The sequence below is a fragment of the Maylandia zebra genome, linkage group LG2 (assembly GCF_041146795.1).
Source record: "Maylandia zebra isolate NMK-2024a linkage group LG2, Mzebra_GT3a, whole genome shotgun sequence".
Taxonomy (NCBI): domain Eukaryota; kingdom Metazoa; phylum Chordata; class Actinopteri; order Cichliformes; family Cichlidae; genus Maylandia; species Maylandia zebra.
The window spans coordinates 24,730,089-24,751,638 of record NC_135168.1 but is presented as its reverse complement, the minus strand read 5'-3'; positions in this window follow the sequence as shown (position 1 = coordinate 24,751,638).

Below are 21,550 nucleotides of genomic sequence, written 5' to 3'. Positions count from 1 at the left end.
ATAGGCTCCAGCCCCCTGTGACTGTGGTTGTGCTGAATTGGGTTGGATGGATGGATGGAATTCAATCAGCAATAGGCTAAGGCATATGCAGACTAAGCACCTGATTAGGGCCCTCACGAGCCCGGGGATTCCTCAAGAGCACTTGAAAGTTCCACAAGGCAGGCTAACAGATAAGCTTTAGACTTGTTGTGCTACATCAGTAACAGCCACAGAGACCAAAGCAAAATATTTTGCTACATTTTAACAGTCTGACAACCTAATTCTACTGACTTAATTATTTCTGTCGCTTGTGTCACAGAAGGGTCATGTTCATCGACACTGTAATACTGTAAGTAGATCCAGATAAGTATGCTCCAGGAAATGATGTATTCCTCTGGGGAGGAAAGGGAAAAAAAATAAAGATCCCAGCTGCCATAGGACAAGAGGCAGGGTAGACCCTGGACAGGTCGCCAATCTATCACAGACAGACAATCATTTACACCTACGGGCAATTTAGAATCACAAATGAAGCTAACCCCACTTTTTTTCCTTTGGACTGTGGGGGAAAGTCGGAGAGCCCACTGACAGTTTATTAATATTTATCACTCCTTTTTCTGAAACACAGTGAGCAAGTAAGTGAGAAAGTAAACTCAGCTTTGATAATCGTATTAATAAGGTAACCACTACTATTTTCTGTCACTTAAACAATATATCAAATGTTAGAAAATTCTTATCTCAAACTGTCTCTGAGAAACTGGTCCACACGATCATATGAAGCGGATTAGAAAATGGCAAGGCTGTATTTGCATGATTATACAGTCTATTACAACTTCACCTCAAGAATCCCTACATGTGCTTGGAGATTTGGCCATATTACTCCAGTGCTGAAGCCATTCATTCATTGGATCCTAGTTCAATACAGAATCACCTTTAAAATGATTTTATTAGTTCATAAAGCTTTCAGTGGTTTGACGGCTACATACATCTTTGACTTGCTTAGTGTCTAATCAAGCAAGACCTCTCGGGACCTAAGTATACCAAAAGTGTTTTCAGTTACTGCGGCAGGACTTGGTGAGAATGGGACAATCTGGTTGTTACATCCTGGGAGGCTGTGGGAGTGTGTGGGCATGGTGTTGTCTTCTCTCTCTCCTCCTCCTTCGTTCTGGCCCCTCCCCTTGTCTCTCTCTGCCCCTGCCCTCTCCTTTAGGTCACACCTGCTGCTCATCTGCTCTCGTTACAACCAATTACCCTCAGGGGTGATATAAGCTGGAGAAGAGCAGTGTGGAAGAGGAAGGGAGAGGTTTCTGGTGGTTTTCCTCTGTGCTGGTCAGAGTGTGCTACTGACTTAGGTGTGGAACAGCCTGCTGCGTGTGACCAGCCTTCTGGTGTGTGGCTCTGGTGTGTGGCTCTGGTGTGTGGCTCTGGTGTGTGGCTCTGGTGTGTGGCTCTGGTGTGTGGCTCTGGTGTGTGGCTCTGGTGTGTGGCTCTGGTGTGTGGCTCTGGTGTGTGGCTCTGGTGTGTGGCTCTGGTGTGTGAGTAGTGCTTAACTGAGCAGTGATTGCCCATGAGTGACAGCGGCCTTCCTTAGTTTGTGTGGCCTGCCTGGATATTGTTTGTTAGCAGCGTTGCTGTCTCTTTCTGTTGAAGCCTTATTGTTGTTTTCTTTGTTGAAGTGGTCATTACCACTTTGGGTTGACCTCCCTGATTTCTTATTAAAGCAGCGGTGCTGTCTCCTTTTGTTGTTGCCATTTATAGTTATTGAGGTGTTTGCCTACAATAAAGATCTATTTTATATTAAATACCTCTGCCTGGCGTTCTTTTCATTCCACCTGGATCTAACTGTTACTGTCCCCCACCCTCATCGCCTAGCATTTAAGAGGGGACGTAACAAAGTGGGGGCTCGTCCGGGATCGGAATGAAAGGAATTGGGTTGATTACAAGTGTGAACAGGTGTTTGTGTGTTGTGTGAAGGTCATTTGGCTAGCTGCTGCTCTCCCCGGCTAGCACAGGGGAGTGTCTAGCTGAGCATTTGCTCTTCCTTCGGACACTCGTTTTTTGTTTTGCCTTTTTTTATTTTCGGAGCAAACCCGGGTGGGGATTAATTCTCTGTTGGGGGTAGGCTTCTCGGTGCCTGTGGCACTTGATGATTTGCCTTTAAAGTGGCCTCGAGCCTGGTACGCTCCAGAAGCTAGGACAGGCTAGAGTCTGAGTAGGCAGGACTGGGGGGAGTGTGGGTAGAATTTTTAATTAATGGTTGACTTGACACAACACATTTCTCTTTCGCCTGTGTGTGTAGTTCTATAGTGAAGGCGTTGTGTGTGGCCCTTTAGTGGTTTGCTTGTGTTTTGCAGGCCGTTTTGAGTTTTCATGGCTACTTTTGATATTGCTGGGTTTACGGCAGAGCCGTCGCTTGCCCTGCTGGATGTTTGTAGGAAGAGGGATCTGCATGAGCTGGCTACATATTACGGGATCAGTGTCTCCACTGGTCTACGCAAAGCCGAGCTGAAAGCCGCTCTGGTGTCCGGGTTGTTGGAGAAGAGGGTGGTTGTAATGCAGGAACCCCCGAGCACACCCGGTCCGGCTGGACCAAGTGCGGCGCCTCACGTTCCAGGCCAGGTTGTAGAACCATCAGTGTCTACACCTATGGACCAGGGGTTGCCCGAGGGGGGGCTAGTGACGCTGCCCCGTTTTGATCCACTCTCCACCCAATCATCAGAGGGTTCTAAGCAGGATGCTAGGCTCAAAATCCGTCTGGCTCGTCTCCAGCTGGAGAAGGAGCAGCGTGAGAGAGTTCCAGCTGAAAAGGGAGATAGAGCTTAGGCGTTTGGACGCGGAACTGGCTAGGGAGGTTGAGCTGATGAAGGTGGAGGCAGAGACGAAGGTCAAGCTGCGACAGCTAGAACTCCAGCAGGCCTCCTCCCCTCCTGTGGTGGCTTCGCTGTCACAGACAGACGTACAGTTTGATGTAGGACGGAATAGTCGTCTGGTCCCTGCATTTCGTGACACTGAGGTGGAGATTTATTTTGAATCATCTGAGCGGATAGCGACAGCCTTGCGTTGGCCGCGGGATGCGTGGGCCATCCTGCTACAGTGCAAGCTGGTGGGCAAGGCACAGGAAGTTTGTTCCTCGTTGTCCGCTGAATGCAGCTTGGACTACGACAAACTGAAAAGTGCAATCCTGTTGGCAGCGATTTCGGGGGCTGAAAAAGGTGCAGGGTCAATCCTTCCTGGATTTCGCAAGAGAAAAGAGTGTCCTCTTTGATCGGTGGTGTATGGCCTGTTAAGCTGCAGACCTAGCTTCGGTACGGGAATTAATTCTCATTGAGGAATTCAAAAACTGCGTCACAGAGTGGATGGCGGTATATCTGAACGAGCAGAAGGTCTCTACGTTGCAGCAGACCGCGACCCTGGCTGACGAGTTCGCACTCGTCCATAAAACCAGTGTTGTTAAGTATGAGAGACGCGATACACTAGAAAAGGCTAGCGGTGCTAGTGGTGAGCAAGACACAAGGAGAGAGGTGCCTGTGCCTCGTCGCAGGTCAGACCGGAAATGTTTCTACTGTTTTAAATCCGGCCATTTAATAGCGGACTGCGAGGCCTACAGGCGGAGACAGCCAGTTTCAACACCACGTAAACCAAAAGGGATAGGGCTGATTAAAAACGCTTCTCCTGGTAGCAGACCACTTAGCACTGAAACGCCTGACGAATGTTTTAAACCTTTCATTTTCAAAGGAGCGGTGTCACTCTCTGGTAAGCCTGGAGATGGGCGTACTGTGACCATTCTACGCGACACAGGTGGTTCACAGTCCCTCATACTGGCTAGTGCACTTTCCTTTGATGAAAAGACTGCCAGCGGCACTGACGTTATTGTTAGGGGCGTTGGAATGACTTATGTGCCAGCCCCCCTCCATCGAATTTGGGTGCAGAGTGACCTAATAAGTGGTGCTTTTCCTGTAGCTGTGTGTCCTTGCTTCCCGATTGATGGTGTAGACTTCATAATGGGCAATGACATTGCAGGCGGGAAGGTTTATCCTACCCCAGAGGTCATAAAGACCCCTGACCCAAGCCCCTTGCCAGATGTTTTAAACCGGCAGCACCCGGATGTATTTCCCGTAGGTGTTCTTACCCGGTCACAGGCCCATCGGCAGGGAGAAGTGGTTGACTTGTCAGGGTCAGTGGTCGGCTCTATGCTGGGGATGGATGTGATGCCCTCGGAGGGGGAGGTGGGTCCTGATGCCAAGGAACTGGCTCAAGAAGTGGCTGAGCCTGCTCCTGAACCCGCAGCCCCCCCTCTCCTCACACGGGAGGCCCTTATTATCACTCAGAAAGCAGACCCATCGTTAACCAAATGTTTTGCTGCCGTAGATGAGAGTGATCATCTGACAGGAGACAGGAAGCAGACATTTGTTGTATGTGATGGATTGCTAATGCGCAGGTGGACTTCAAAGCCAGGGGAGGACTGGAGTGTAGTCCAACAGATAGTGGTCCCGGCTAGTTTACGTCAGCACGTGCTACAGTTAGCCCATGACCATTCATGGTCAGGACATTTGGGGATAACTAAAACATATGACCGTATTCTGCAGCACTTCTTCTGGCCGGCAATGAAGACAGATGTTGCGAAGTACTGTAATACTTGTCATACGTGTCAACTGGTGGGCAAACCAAACCAAACTGTGCCCCCCGCCCCACTATGTCCAATACCTGCTGTTGGTGAGCCATTCGAGCATGTTTTGGTCGATTGTGTTGGTCCGTTGCCAAGAACACGAGCAGGCAATCAGTTTTTGTTTACCATAATGTGTTTGTCCACGCGGTTCCCTGAAGCAATTCCTCTGCGGAGGGTCACCACTGCAAACATTACTAAGGCGCTAATCAAGTTTTTCACCACCTTTGGTCTTCCAAAAACAGTGCAAACAGACCAGGGAACTAATTTCTTATCTCGAGCATTTAAACAGACTTTAGCCTCCCTGGGCGTCTCTCATTCTGTGTCTAGTGCTTATCACCCAGAGTCGCAAGGTGCACTTGAGCGTTGGCACCAAACACTTAAGGCCATGCTAAAAAAGTACTGCCATGACACGGGCAGAAGCTGGGATGAGGGTGTCCCCTTTGTACTGTTTGCAATACGCAATGTTAAGCAAGAGTCCTTAGGATTCAGCCCAGCTACACTTGTGTTTGGCCGCGAGGTGCGGGGCCCGCTAAAGATGTTGAAAGAGAGGTTCCTTAGTGGGGGTGTTCCAAAAACTAACGTGGCAGATTTTGTGAAGACATGTAAGGATCGTTGGCAACGTGCTACCTCATTAGCGAAAGAGGCCCTGTGTACTGCCCAGGCGTGCATGAAGACGTGGCATGACAGAAAGGCTGTGAAAAGGCATTTTCAGGCTGGGGACAAGGTCTTAGTGTTGCTACCGGTGCCTGGTTCTGCTCTTACGGCCCGTTTTGCGGGACCGTACGTCATAGTGAGGAAAGTGTCTGAGACGGATTATGTTCTCAGTACCCCAGAGCGCAGGAGGAAAACACTCCTGTGCCACATCAACATGTTAAAACCCTACAATGATAGGGAAACCCATGAGACTGTTGCCAGTGCGGCAACCTCCGGCTCTGTCTCTGCCACCGTGCTGAGTGTAGAGGCCAGTGCTGACGACGGTCTGCATATACTTTCTGAGGGACAACAGTGTGGACGGTTGGCGAATTCAGCTTACTTAGCCGAAGTAACAGCCCACTTGTCTCATCTGTCCCCTTCACAATGCGAAGATGTGCTTAATCTACTGCACTCCTACCCCTCTCTCTTTGGTGATGTGCCCTCGCGTACAAATGTTTGTGAACATGATATCGATGTTGGTGACGCAACCCCAATCAATGGTTTGGTGAAACCGAGTCACAGCCCTTGGAGCTCTCCATGTTTACTTACGCCCCAATCTGGTGGCTGATGCACTCTCACGCAGTGCATAGTGATGAGTTTCTTCTGTGTTTTGTATAGTGTGGATATAGGGTGGGGGGAATGTTACATCCTGGGAGGCTGTGGGAGTGTGTGGGCGTGGTGTTGTCTTCTCTCTCTCCTCCTCCTTCGTTCTGGCCCCTCCCCTTGTCTCTCTCTGCCCCTGCCCTCTCCTTTAGGTCACACCTGCTGCTCATCTGCTCTCGTTACAACCAATTACCCTCAGGGGTGATATAAGCTGGAGAAGAGCAGTGTGGAAGAGGAAGGGAGAGGTTTCTGGTGGTTTTCCTCTGTGCTGGTCAGAGTGTGCTACTGACTTAGGTGTGGAACAACCTGCTGCGTGTGACCAGCCTTCTGGTGTGTGGCTCTGGTGTGTGAGTAGTGCTTAACTGAGCAGTGATTGCCCATGAGTGACAGCGGCCTTCCTTAGTTTGTGTGGCCTGCCTGGATATTGTTTGTTAGCAGCGTTGCTGTCTCTTTCTGTTGAAGCTTTATTGTTGTTTTCTTTGTTGAAGTGGTCATTACCACTTTGGGTTGACCTCCCTGATTTCTTATTAAAGCAGCGGTGCTGTCTCCTTTTGTTGTTGCCATTTATAATTATTGAGGTGTTTGCCTACAATAAAGATCTATTTTATATTAAATACCTCTGCCTGGCGTTCTTTTCATTCCACCTGGATCTAACTGTTACTGTCCCCCACCCTCATCGCCTAGCATTTAAGAGGGGACGTAACACTGGTTGTTCAGTGATCCTACTTCCGGGCCTAAAGTAGTCTGCGTTTAATATGGCTTTTGTCTTGTTAACATGTTTAATGTTATGTATTTTCTTATATTTGATCTCAAAAAGCTCCTAAAACAGTCAGTGATCATTTATTTAAGCTCAGTTTTTAAAACCTTAGGATGTAACTACAGCCCAGCCCATGCAGCAGTATATGAATGACTAACCTCGTATTGTGGATGGATTATCTCAGTTGTTCTCCTGGCTGAAGTTTGGTCCTTTTACAGCATCTTGCCATGCGATTACATTTGTTCCTGACCACCGAGAACACTCACGCTAAATTTATTGAGTGGGAAAAAAAGTTAGCTTGTTTATATCATGCTAACATAGCTGTGTCACTAGCGGTCACGTAGCACATCATTATATACCAGCTAGCTCAACTTCAGTAACCCTACAAACGTCACTGCTGTTTAGTTTTCTGTCTTCATTTATGCTGGAAGTGATAACAGAGCTGTACGTTTTAATTTGTTTCCAAAACCCCGCAGTCAGGACATGCTATATTGTATTTAGATAGAAGCTAGCGAGCTAACTCCCAACTCCGTTAAATGTCATAAATTCCATTTTCATGGATGCCTGGATGTTAAACTCAATTGTTACACCTGGTAGAGCAGAACTCTGATAATTTTATTAAAGATGAAAGACTTTAGACAGTTTTTCAACTCTCAGTAATGCCATAGTGATCGTTTGATATATGGACCTGCAGCGGAGTTCAGGTCCAGACACGGCTAGTGACGTCAGACTGAACAATCGGATAAGCACTATGACTGCTAAGGGGAAAGAGCTGACTGATATGATAGAAAGAAGGAAGGTAGACGATAAGTACATTGTATGAGTAGAGGAGGATGAGCAGGAGGCCAAATGGAAGGAAAGTAAGGATGAAAGGATGGAAATGGTGAACACATAATTCAAAAACAGGAAGGAATATAGGGTGATGTAAAGGAATGGAGGTACATGCAAACATGCAAAAGGTGCAATCTGAAAGAGATAGGAAACTAGAAGGTAATGTCTGGGGAGAGTCAGGTAGGTTTCGCTTGCTGTTTTGCCCTTAATAACTAAAATAATTATTAAAAAAATAATTCATCAAATAAGAAGTGAAAGAAATAACTTTAAGTCATAATGTCTTGGAGCAATGCACAGTAAGTCTATTCACCACCATGCTCCAAGAATCACCCATTATCATAAATTTCCCCTGACGCTTAATGTTCTGTTATCAAAATATAAATAACTAAATAAATAAATACATTTTTGGGTTTCATATAAACGGTAATTGGTTTCATCTAGTACAACATACAATGTTTAAAAGTAATCATCCATACATTTTGTTCCACGTTTTCAGTTCAGGGTCGCAGGAGCATACCTCAGCTATCTTAGGGCAAGAGGCAGAGTACACCACGGTAAACTGTCCAGAGATACAAAGAGCCATTCATGCTCACACTGATTGGTGATGATCATTTTCAAGCTACTTTCAGCTTCTGTTATGGGATGGCTTATTTTAGAATTATGTGCAGTACCTGGATTAGAGGATTAATACAGAGAAGTATTCTTGAGAAGTAGTGGTACACAGAGGGTTGTGAACAGCTCTGAAAATGAAAAAGAAAGTACCTAAAGCTGCTGCCAGTGAGGAATTCAAGTCACACAGCATTTTATTTTACATAGGTTTTAGTACTGAAACTACTTGTCAAGGCTAAAATATGCACTTCCAGCCCATCAGTTTTTTTTGCCATAACACAGTACATAACAGACTGCCAAAGGACACCTTGTGTATACATGTGACATGCCAGCAGCTTTGACAAAACAGCATTATCTTGGGAATGAGAACAGCACCAGAGCTTCTGATTATTGGATGACTCGCATTACCTCCTGAGCCAGAGCCACAGCCACCCCAGAGCAATGCCAGCATGAATATGGGATAAAAGCTCCAATTAGTGTCCCTGGAGAAGTTAGTGCAGCTAATGGAATCTCAGTCGCTGCAACTTGATCTTAAAAATGCAAAACTAGCTTTCCAGGTCAGATATCCGCCTTGGGAAAACAGAACAGCTCACAAATGTTTAGCCTCATGGAAAACATTGGCCCTCATCTGCAGTGGACATGGCGTGAGGAAAGGTAAGTGATGCAACAACTTCCAATAACCGTTGGGGGCTTAAAAAATTCTCAGAAATGTACAACATCAGCTAAAAGTGGTTGAGATACCTCATCTATCCATCTATTATTATGACTATGATGAGTTTGTGATATGGACTACTTTGGGTTTCATATGTTAGACTGGTTTTGATTGTTGTGACTTGATGGACGGATTTTTTTTATATATATTACATTATTATTATTATTATTATTATTATTATTATTATTATTATTATTATAAGCCCAAAAGATTCCCTCCTGCTACTTGTCTCCAGGTGCAATTTATTACCTCTTTACCTACTGCCTGACAATACTTGAGGCCCACACATTTAAAGCGTTAGAATTACTGTCACAGGTAGAACTCTGCTGGGTGCACTTGCTCCACCCGAAGGCCATCTGCTGATCAGCACCTTCACCAGACCCATGACTGCCCACCCACAAAGCCATTATGGGTTTTTCCAGTGAGTAACAACCCCATTGGGGAATACTGACACAGGCCCCTACACAGCAAGCAACACCCTGACCCATTGTTCAGATGTCTTTTTTATTCTCTCTTTTCTTTCCTCAGAGAAGGTGTTATAAAGCCAATTTTCTCCTTTCCCAGGTCCCTCACAGATCATAAAAGCCAAACACAACTCAATCCCATTGTGCCACTTTACAACAGCTACAGTAAAAAAGAAATGGAAAGACCACATAACTACCATTTATCAGACCCACTGATAAGAAAGTACAGTTGTTAGCAAATGCTCTAAGGAGTCCAGCAGAGGGGAAATTAGGTTCTACTGTATCGAGCACATACAATGAAAGGCAGACACTGGAAAACAAGGCTCCCTAGAGAAACTGTGACTCCTGACCAGTGTGAGACGATCAAAATGTACCTTAACCTCGAGATAAATTTGTATATGGGGCTGAAAGCTTACGCAACAAGTTTCAAGAACTTCTCAGTGGGAGACAGCAGGGGAAGATACTGGCAGCCTGTCAGAATTTGAGCAGCGTATTATGACAGGCCCAAACCGCAAGTGCCTGTCAATCAATGTCACTTCCCTCGTTAGTAAGTCATTATTTCATGATAGCACTGACGTTATTCTATAATATCATAATCACCGAAGTGAAATATTGCAAACATACTCTGCAGTGGCCTCTTTTGTTAGCAGAAATTATTTCCAATAATCTCCAATAAATTTAGGAAGGACTAATGCTCCTTTTAGAGGTCACCACAGCAGATCATCTGCCTACAGCTAACCCTTTTTCCAGCATCTTCTTCTGTCACACTGACCTTCTTCATGCCCTCCTTCACTGTATCCATCAATTTATTTTCTTTCTCTTTTTCTCCTGCTTGTCGTGTCGTGTTCCTTGCCTCTCTAACTTTGCCTAAAAAACCAAATAACCTGAGCTGTGCCTCTGATGTACTAATTTCTAATCGTATCAATCCTGGTCACTCCTGATGGAAATCTTAATATATTTAACTCTGCCTCCACTTGATTTTTTATTATTGCTACTGTCTCCAAAATATACATTGCAGCGCGGCTTGCTATTATCTCATAAACCTTCCCTTTAACTCTTGTGCCATCTTTTTTTGTCACAAATCACAGCTGACACTTGTCTCGAAACACTCTAGCATGCCTATAATCTCTTCTTCACCTCTCTTCTCAGCCTAGCTTCAGTCCGTCTGCATATCACCCTCATTCTTCTCTATTGCTCAGGGTTCTTCTCACTCTCTAAGATTCCTTTAAACAAAAGTCTACTTCCCTGTGTCCTACACATGTACTTTCGTGTACTTCCTTATTCCACTTTGAAGTGTCCTTGTTCTTCGTCCTCTGTCCAGATGCTGCACCAAACACCTTATTGGCAGTTTGCCTTGGTACTACAGCTGTAGTGCTGTTTTTTAGTCATTTTATAATTCTTCCCTACCACCCAGAGCCTGTCTCAACTTCTCCCTCAGTAAACGAATTCTTCCTTTTTCAATTTCTACCATTTAATCCTTGCCTTTGACTTCACTCACTTCCTCATCTTAATCTTCAAAGTCATCCTACAGACTACCATCCAATGCTGCCTAGCTACATTTTCCACTACCACCCATGCCTTGCATGCCTCTCTTAACCCCAACAACACTATTCATATACTTCCTTCAAGATTACACCCACTCCCTTTCTCATCCTATCTAAACCATCTAAACTGTGGTAGAACATTTAGAATCCACCTCCAATGCTCCTGGCCTTGATTCGTTTCTACCTGGTCCCTACCTTGCCCTTATCAGCCAACCAGCTAATACAAAAAACAGAAAAACAAGGCGAGGTGAAACAAGGGAAAAACTAAACTGAAACCTAAACTGGGAAAAATTACGACTAACTATGAAAACAATGACGAGAGACAAGAACATAAAACTGAACAGGAACATGCAACAACGCAACTCTGAAATACAGTGGTCCCTCACTATAATGCAGTTCAAAGTGGCTCAAATGTCTGTGTCTCAATCTCGCGTCTCATAATGACGTGAAGAAATAGTTTTAAAAATTATTGAATATGAAAACAATAAGAGAGTGTTACAGACATCGCCCTAAAGAATGTAGCCTCATGGGCAGTGTAGTCCGTGCTGCAGAGAGAATGGACTGCCATACCCGTGATGTGTCTGTGAGCGCGAGGAGGGAGAAAAAGGAGAGTGGAAAAGTAGGCGTTGTCATTGAGCAGAAACGGGAGCTGGAAGCATGTAAATATAATAATAACCACTGCAGCCAAGAAGAGTGCCTGACGAGCCCAGTTGTAAGTAAGCTATTAAGACTCGACTGTACACTGTGTTCTTGTTTTCCTCCGAAACAATAAGTTCTGTTGGAGCAGTCTTTCAACGCCTCTCTCTGTCTCTCGCTAGCAAAGTTGACCCAGACAACAAAGTAAAGCTAGTTTTCGGCTTCCAACACAGAACCTGACGTATTAGCCAGAGGTCCCTTTACTGGCTCGGAGCCACGGACCTGTTTTATATACGCGCAGAATAGTTTTCTATACGAGATCGCTGCAAAAAGTGCAGCCTTACTAATGTCCACCCTACTGTTCCTCATTTTATATTAAGATTGAAAAATCTAGTCGGTATTGGTAGGGTGAGTAACCTTCAGTAATAGTAATAAATCACATTCATGTAGTTGTAAAAAGCTTGATAATATATTAAGTAATCCAAAGTATTCAGAATACGTTACTCTCATTGAGTAACGTAACGGAATACGTTACCAAATACATTTTGGGGCATGTATTCTGTAATGTGTAGTGGAATACATTTTAAAAGTAACCTTCCCAACACTGACCAAAAAGTTGGAAAAGTGTGAAAATGTTCATGCTTGTTTGAGAAAAGTGTATAAAGTGTGTAGTGAGGGGTTTTACAGCCTTAAAACATCTATAATAATTGTAAAAAAAAATAAATGAGCGACCACTGTAATCCAAACATGAACCTGAACAGTGAAAAGCAAAAACTCTGTGACTTGACATACATGCATACAGACAACCCGACAAAGAACAGGAGACAGAGGACTTAAATACATAGGAGGGAACAGACTGATTACAGACTTACTCTTTTTGGCATTCAGTGCAGTCTTTTCCCATCTACAGCAAATTATTTTCTTTGGCTTGGCTTTGGTGTGGGACCAAAATTTCAAACAATTTCAAGCCATTATTAGTGACTGAGGCTTGGGATTTGTGAATTGAGCTTTTTACTTGGGATTCTTTTACCAAATAGTTTGTTCTTTTAGAAGGACATCAAGTCCAGATCGTTTTTCAAAATGGAAAACCTGGATCAGACTGATTGCTCTTAAGTTTGGCATGCAGTTGAAACCAGCCTCAAATATGTTGTGTATGTTTCTGTTCTGTGTCCTGTTCTGTTTGTATATGTGCTTTTATTCTGCTGCTGTTACAACCAAATTTCCCCTTGTGGGACAATTAAAGGATTATTCTATGCTTCTATTGTAAATAACCAATAGAGGAACTGCAGTTTTTTAAATGCAATGTTCTAATTCAGCTGGCAAATATTGGTGCTTGTCCAGTCTCTTACAAAACACTAAGCATATATTTCCTGTGACTGGTCATCGACATCCAGCAGGGCCAGATTTATTTGACTAATGAACACAGTATATTATCGAATCATTTTTGTGGTTCGTGTTTTCGTTTTTTTTTTTTCAATATTCATATTTGAAAAGTCCAAAAATAGCTGCTCACTTCTTCATAATTGGTCACCATAGTAGATAGATTTCTTTATTAGCAGCCTAGGCTCCACAGTTTTCAAGATATGTTCAAATGTTGTGTGATGGTAGATACCACTGATAATGTCTGATAAGAGGAGATGAGCAGATGTGAACACTGCTCTAGAATCCATTACCACAACCAGTAACACTGAAACCAGTCAGCTGATGTAGGTTATTATGACTGTATTCCTGGAGGCGCTTGGTTATAAGATCTAGGATACATGTAGAGGAACCCATGCAGAAGAAATTCAGGGAAGCCTGGATAATATTAGTCGGTTAACTTTTTTTTTTATGCTATTGTTCACGTGCTATTGTAAGGTAACCTTGAGGGTCTGAAAGGTCCCTATAAATAAAATGTATTATTATTATTATTATTATTATTATTATTATTATTATTAACTGAGAAGCAGAAGAGTTTCGTGAGTCGTTGATGGTACAATAAAATGTTCTGGAGTTTCTAGACCCTCAGTTACAGACAACGGCTCACAGCTGTAGCTACCAGGACTTCTTGAATCATGTTTGGCATCATTCTTGGGTGTGGTCCAGTTAATTTCAGTTAATTCATGATTTAACATATGATAAATATGCAGTTGATCTCAGTAAATCACATGATAACATGGGGCTAGGTTTCACAATGGGTTCACCTGAAATCTTGGCTGATTGTGACCCACATCCGTTTTCACACCTTGACTCGTGTGATTAGGTAGAGGATCAATAGGGGGTCCATGACCCTCTTGGGGACACTCCACCAATTGCTCATAGAACTGAAGAAGCTTCTTGGATGAGAGGTGAAATGTTTTACATTAAACTTAAAGAAGTCCAGACGCTTTTCTTTCAAAGCCCCTTAGACTACGTGGATGACTGAGAACCTTCACAGACATAAATATGAAAAAGCAAATGACAAATCAGGAAGGGGCAAATACTTTCTGATCAGACTATACATGTACCTATTCTACAACGTACTTGGTTCACTTATTATATCCTGCAAATCTTTCTAATATGTCCCATAAATCATGCACTTCCTTCTCACATGTGGCTGCAATAGCAGGTTAATTAGCATTTCTGAAAGCAGTCCATCTGGTCTGTCAGAGAGTATCATCACCAAAGGATGTAATAGAGGAATGGTGTCCCTAAGCATACCATATGTTCTCGTTTCCCAGTGTGAACAACCAGGGAACCAGTCACTAAAAACACTTACTGTTTATTAAAATCGGCATTTATAGATATTTAGAGTCTATTAACAGCGGTTTTTCATGCCAAACCGGTAGAAAACAAACCCATCTGTTGGTCTATTGCCATCAATAACCACCTGAGAAAAGAGTGGAGAGTGTTTGTTGGTTTCATAACCCTCCAGAGTATCTCTGGTCAGTCACACTTTATGGTTCCTAGTATCACAGGCTCCAGAGAAAAGTAAATGGGCAATAGTCGACAGCCTCTTTTTTAGGGGCGTAAAGGTTGATTATTTTATGTTAGGTTGCTTTTCCTTTCCTTTCCTTTTATTATGAATTAAGGGCTTAAAATCTATACAGAACAACTCTAACATAAACATTAGAGATTAGCGACTGCTGTTTCCAGGATGAGTGATACACCTGCTGCTGTCAGACCTGCAGTTATCAGGCTGTGATGTTCTCCTTCATAGTGGACAGAAATTATTTTTTTGGAGTGGCACAATTAATTTGTGTGGCATCTTATTGAATGCAGAACAGCTGACTGTTATGTAAATAGTTTGAAATGGTTATTTAAAAAAGGAAAAAGTCAAATGGCTGCAAATAACTTTCTTATTTGCCAGTTTGTGCATAGGATTTTAAAATTGACAATTTATATTTGCATTTAAAGTTATTAAAGTTATGAAATATGATTCAATAAACATGTTTGTGGTTGTTACAGTAGAAAATATAACTTTTTCTACTCGGATTTTATGTTTTCTGTCTGACTTTAGATCAATTGTGTTAATACAGTATGTCAAAATGAAAACATAACTGTAAATTCAGGCGCATGAGGTTGTGCTGAAAAGAATGATACGAAACAAGGCAAAGTAAATAGTTTTTAAAGGTGAAATGTAGAGGAAACATCAAAAGTAGTAAAAAATGGCCAATTATACCCTGGACCCCAGAGGGTTAAACTTTTTTTTAAAGTAACGCAATAGTTACTTTTCAAGTAATTAATTACTTTTAGAATCTTGTAACTCAGTTCCTAACTCAGTTACTTTTGGAAGAAGTAACTAGTAACTATAATTAATTACTTTTTCAAAGTAACTTGCCCAATACTGGTCATTTGCAAACATCATAGTCCACAGAGACTCTTGCACCACCTCATTTGTCAACCTATTCATCACTAATGGGCTCAGAAGCAAGGGCTCAGAACTGGTCTGTGATGTAATCCAGTCCCTATTTTACTCATCTGCCACTCCTACTGAACACCTCACCACTATCTCACTGTCCCTATACATGTCCTGCACCACCCTCACATACTTGTCTGCCACTCCCGACTTCCTCATGCAGTACCAATGTTCCTTCCCTATACTTCTCCATCAGCACTCCCACAGCAAACATTGTAGTGCTGTTTCTCGGCCATAAGCCATACTGCTGCTCACTGATTGTTGCCTCTCTTTTCAGTCTGTGTTAAATATCTCTTTTCTATGGCTTGATGGTATGGTTCATCTTTATCCCTCTGTCATTACTACAGCTCTGTTAATCATTTTGTTCTTTAAAATTGGTAGAATTACACTTCTCCATTCCTCAGGCATTCTCTCAGTCTCTAAGACTTTGTTAAAAAGTGTGGTTAGAAAGTCCACTGCACTCTCAGGCATGTCAATACCTCCAATGGTATGTCATCTGGACCAAGCACCCTTCCACGAACCTTCCTCCATTTGTCCTCCTCCCTCTTATTTTCTTCATTCATTAGCTCCTCAGAGCACCGTTTCCACCACCTTAGCACACTCTCTTCAGTCATTAGTACATTGGTGTCAGTATCCTTAATTACCTGTATCCTTAATTAAAATTTTCCTTTACCAGCTCTCTCTTTGCTGTGAGCCTTGTGTCATGACTTCTGTCCATTTTCTCCATATCCCTGCCTATCCCATTTTTCTTTTATTAGTCTCTTCCTTTGAATGCTTTCCTGTACTTCCTCATTCCACCTTATCCCCTTACCTCTGTACAGAGCACCCCCCAGACACCTTCTTGGCAGTTTTCCTCATCGCTTCAGCTATAAACAGCACCACATTAACATGCAGCTGCAAAATCAGATCTCATATTTACAATAGGGTTTATTACACCAGGGCTAGAAGTGCCAGAAGTGGCAGGTAAATTATACCTTTCATATTTTCATTACTTCCTTCTTTCTCTATCTCGGATTAGGAACATACAGCATTGTGCACACTAATGAGAGATAATGTAATGGATGGGGTAAACCCTCTATTTGGCAAGGTTTCAGTATATGGGGAGGCTTGAACCAAGGTTAGTCTCAGTTGAGCCTTTTAAAATTATGGTGAACTACTGATGTTTGGTGTTTTGGCTCTACAGTAGGGCCCAAGGACAGCCCACCTCTTTGCTGATGATGTAGAGGTGACATAAGAGAGCATTTATGAAACTGAAATTAGAACTTCCAAAGTGGATTATCTTGCCTGCTGTAATGTTTTATTTACCATACCAAAAAAAAAATAAAAAATCCATGTATCTATTGTTTTGTACTATTTGTCTGCATCTCATGAACAAGTTTCTGCATGAAAACAAACAGGGATAGCTCAGTAGGTAGAGTGTTTGTCCCATGATCGGAAGATCGGGGGTTCCACTGAACGGCTACCCTGAGGTACCCCTGAGCAAGGTACCGTCCCTACACACTGCTCCCCGGGCGCTGCATTGGTGGCTGCCCACTGGTTGAATGGGTTAAATGCAGATCCACGTAATTTCCCTACGTAGACTAACACATACACATTATTTATTATTATTACATGGTCTCTTCCCCTCTACAATAATGGAGAGAAACCCCAACAATCAAATGACTCCCTTTAAGAAGCACTTGGGGAAAGTAGGAAGAAAAAAATTCCCTTTAAACAGCAAGAAACCTCCAGTGGAACCAGGCTCATCTCCTGAGACAGGTTTAGGGCTGAGGGGAGGAAGGCAAGACAAAAGTCACACTGTGGAAGAGACCAAGAGATTAATAATAACTAATGAGGAGCCTGAAACCTGAAGGCTCTGCTTCCCATTCTACTTTTGAATATGGAACTTGCAGGAACTACAAGCAAGCAAGCAGTCTGAGAGCAAAGTGCTCTATTGGGTGATATGGTACTATGAGGTCTTTAAGATGAGATGGCGCTTGATTATTCTTGTATGTGAGGAGGAGGATTTTAAGTTTGATTCTGAATTTAACAGGGAGCTAGTGAAGAGAAGCAAATGTAGGAGAATGCTCTATTTTTCTAGCCCCTGTCAATACTGTCGCATCTAGCATTTTAATCAACAAAACGGGTACCTAGCACATGCAAAAATAAAGTTTACAAAGCTTGGATTTTGGGGGTTGTTAAACCATAAAAGTTATCTAAAATATATTGAATTTTGTACATAAGAAATTAAATAAATAATTTAATTTTTTCTGACAAGAACAAAGCTTAGAAGCATTTTTCAATGTGATGTCCCAACTCATTAGTTCATGCCTTCCAAATTCAAAGCACATTTTCAAGTCATTCATGTAATCTTATATCTGTTTGCTGAAAGTTTAAAAAAATATGCAAACTCTCCTAGCATAAATTACTAAAGATGGCTAGTTAGAACAATTTATTCATTGTAAGCAAACAGTACTAAGAAAAGCTTGATTGAGTGAGCAATACTAAATGTTTATCCACCGATATTAACATTTTAAGTCCAACTACAGAAAAAAAATAGTGGTACCTTACTATTTTTAATTTTGCTTAATTTTTCTTGCTTAAATTGAATGCAGCTAAATCACAGTATGGATTATCATCCTTGAAGAAATTCCTAGTACAACAACATTTATATAAACACTGTATGTAAGTACGATTTAAAAGTAAGAATTTAAAAAACTTCTTGTGCTGGAGTGAAGATCAATCAAAACTTTAAAAAAAAAGAATTAATAAAAGTATACTTGCCAAAATATTGCACATTGTTCTGCTGAACAACTAAGAAGTATATTGCCACTATTACCACTAATTTAAGAAAAATTTATAACTTACTAATAACCTTACAATGAAACAAAGTATCAGATTTAATTATTGTGTTACTAAGGTTTTTTTTGTTTGTCTGTGAAGGTTCTCAGTCATCCAGGTCATCGTAGTCAAAGGAGCTTTTTTTTGTTTGTTTGGGGGTTTTTTTGTTTTTGTTTGTTTTTTCTTTCTTTTCTTTTTTTTACTTTTTCTTTTTTTCTAAAAAAAAGTAAATAAAACAGTCCAGGTGTTGCGATGTGAATTATGGGAACATTTGTCCATTGAGGTGCACCTCTACAACAGCTCGTGAGGAGAGAATTGTTCGTTTGACTCTTATAAATGCTAGATCTCTAATAAACAATACTTTTCTGTTAAATTAATCCTTCACTTTATGTTTCTGACAGAGACTTTGTGTTGGTGATTTCACCCCATTCTCAGAACTTTTTCCCCTTGACTGTATGTTTTCCAGTTCCCCTCGAACTACAGGCAGAGGTCTGGGCCTAACAACTGTATTAAAATCCAGTTGTGTTACTAAGTTTAAGTTTTCCATAACTTTGTATTTCAAATTAATATGATATAATTAAAATAATATGTATTTATTGTACAGCCACAACTGCAGTCTGAGGCTCAAACAACATATTTGTTTTGCATTCAAACACAGAAGCTTAGTATGTTGTTATGTTTTAAGGATGTTTTGCTTCCCATTGAAAATTACAACATCTTTAACATTGTCTCAACTTACCTTTACTACACTGGCAGTGATGTGAGTTGGAAATGCAATGACCTTGAACCTGGAAGTCCTCATCTCTCCTGGTGTCCTGCAAGGAAACAATAATTTTCTTTAGAATAATTGAAATATTTGCTCTTCTTAAAACATTTTTTTCTGCATTTGCTACAGAACAGACTTTAAGATAGACAATTAAGCTGCATTATTACACTGTTACCAAAAAATACTGTAAATGTGATATAAACAATTATCCCATCCATCCACCAACCACCTTGGGGCCGCAGCTCCTAGCAGCAGTCTCAGCTATGGCAGTGCAGAACATTGTCCATTCTGACTCATGGTTCCCAGCCTCCTTTGTTTGTTTACGTTTTGACAGAGATGGAAGCGGAAGCCCTCCCCCACTGAAGCCTTCCACACCTAATCGGACCTGACCGGCTGGCAGTAATTATCTGCCATCTCGGGGCTGTCTATTTAACAGTGTGGTCGGGTATCAGCCAGCGCTGGAGCATTAAGCAAAGATTGGTAGTACAGCCATGGAAGTATTTTGGATAGACGTGTTTTCTCGGGATTGCCTAGTCATCGCTCTGTGTGCTTGTGTCACTAGAGATCAGGATGGAGAGGAGTTCACGGGAGCTGTACTACTGACCACAGATAACATTTTGGAGTCGCTGTATATTCACTTCACCTTTTATTGTGTACAGAACTGTTGTTGTTTTACTTCACTGTAAATAAACCCACTATTCTTCCTGAAGGAGCTCTGTTCAAGTATTGTATCATCTGGGATAAGACCAAACCATGAACAATGTGTCATAAACAACAAATGATTATTTTAATCTAAAAGGGTGAGCTATTTTACACATGTAGATTAAAACAGCGGTCCCCAAGCCCCGGGCCTCAGACCGGTACCGGTCCGCGGGAGTTGAGGCTCAGGTGTGAAATGTATGGTTTTCAGGGTTTTTAATCGGTTTTCAGCGTTCTTTTGTTATCATTTTTATCGTTAGCTCGGTTTTCCTGGGTCTTTTCACCTGTGTTATGAATAAATCTTACTAGTTTTATTTTGTTGTATTTATCCAGGACACCTTAAAGGCCGGTTTGTGAAAATAATGTCGGGCATAAACCGGTCCGTGGTGCAAAAAAGGTTGGGGACCGCTGGATTAAAACACAGTGAAGGAGTTAGCTCAAATTAGGTAGGCATCTTTCAGAGGCCCTGGTCTATGAGATCTTCGATTCCTACCTTCAACAGTACTTTGACAGCATTCTGAGGGAGGCTGGGGACACTGAGTCTGAGTGTTCTGCAAGTCAATTGCCAAAGCTGCTGCATAGAGCTGTGGGGGCAAGTTGATTGGTCCCTATCTTGGCAGTGACCCCAAAACCAGATGCCTATCATCTGGTTTTGGGGAAGTGATGGTAGCTGTCAAGGTGAAGAAGGAATCCTATCATGCTTGTTTGACTTATGGGGCTCTGGAGACAGCTGACGGGTACCAACAGGCTAAATGGACTGCAGTCCTAGCAGTAGCTGAAGCAAACATTTGGGTGTGGATAGAATTCAGTGAGGCCATGGATCAAGCGTTTTGGAGGACCTTAAGACAATACTGTCAAAGTGTCTGGTGATTCAGGTTTCATAATGCGGAAAATACTGGACCCAAAGAGGAGACTGTCAATAAACATCTTAAACATGCCAAATATTTACTCCAAACGGTGAACTGTGAAAAACTAGTAAGTTGGAGGTGCCAACAGTGTCTTCCCTGCCACAGAAGAGATAGGAAGCGATAAGAAGTCCAGAAGAGGAATATTGTTTACAGAGAGGAGTTTGATAAAGTGTGTCAGTGTTGCAGCAGAATGGAGTCATAGAGAGGGTCTGTGGGTGGGTGGTGGCAAACTAGAAGTAAGAGCAACATGCACAGAGTGGGCAGGCTGGTGCAGATGAGTCTTTCCTTTGACAGGCTCCAGTGAACGGGGATGAAGTGGGAAAGCTTTGCTGGAGGTTTCCACAGCCAGAAGGTGATTGTGTTTCAAAGGCAGCAAAGTTTCCAAGAGAGGTGGAAGCAGGCAACTAGTGTGTAAAAACAGGCAGCAAAAGTAGCTTAACATTCATAATGGTGATGATGATTTGGCAAAGAACTCCTGCGACCTTGATATACCCATCGCTGGATTACTAAATGTGAAGCACATGCAGGAAGGAAGGAACTGTGGGGAAACTCCTCTCAAGGATGGATCCAGCAAGAGGAGCCCAGCAACTCTACCTGACGCCTACAAAAAAAAGGTTAGAGGAACAAAGAAAAACAGGCAACACTTAACACCTAACCAGCCACACTACAACATCAGTAAGGGGAACCAGCATGCTGCTCACACTGTATACAGTGGGGACAGAGTGCTGCTGCCTACAGCTGAGGAAATAATTCCACCATGTGGTAGAAGTAATACTTCAAGGAACTACTCAACCCCAATGACACACCTTCTACAGTGAAAACAGAGTCTGGCAATTAATTGCCCACTGTGACTGATGTCAGTGAAGTAGTGAAAAAGCCACTCTCCACTGGCCAGGCCCTTGGGGTGTATGAGATTCTCATTGAGTTCCATAAGACTGGTTGCTGTAGTGTTGTCTTCTCAAAGAAAATATATGTCTTAAAAATGTAAA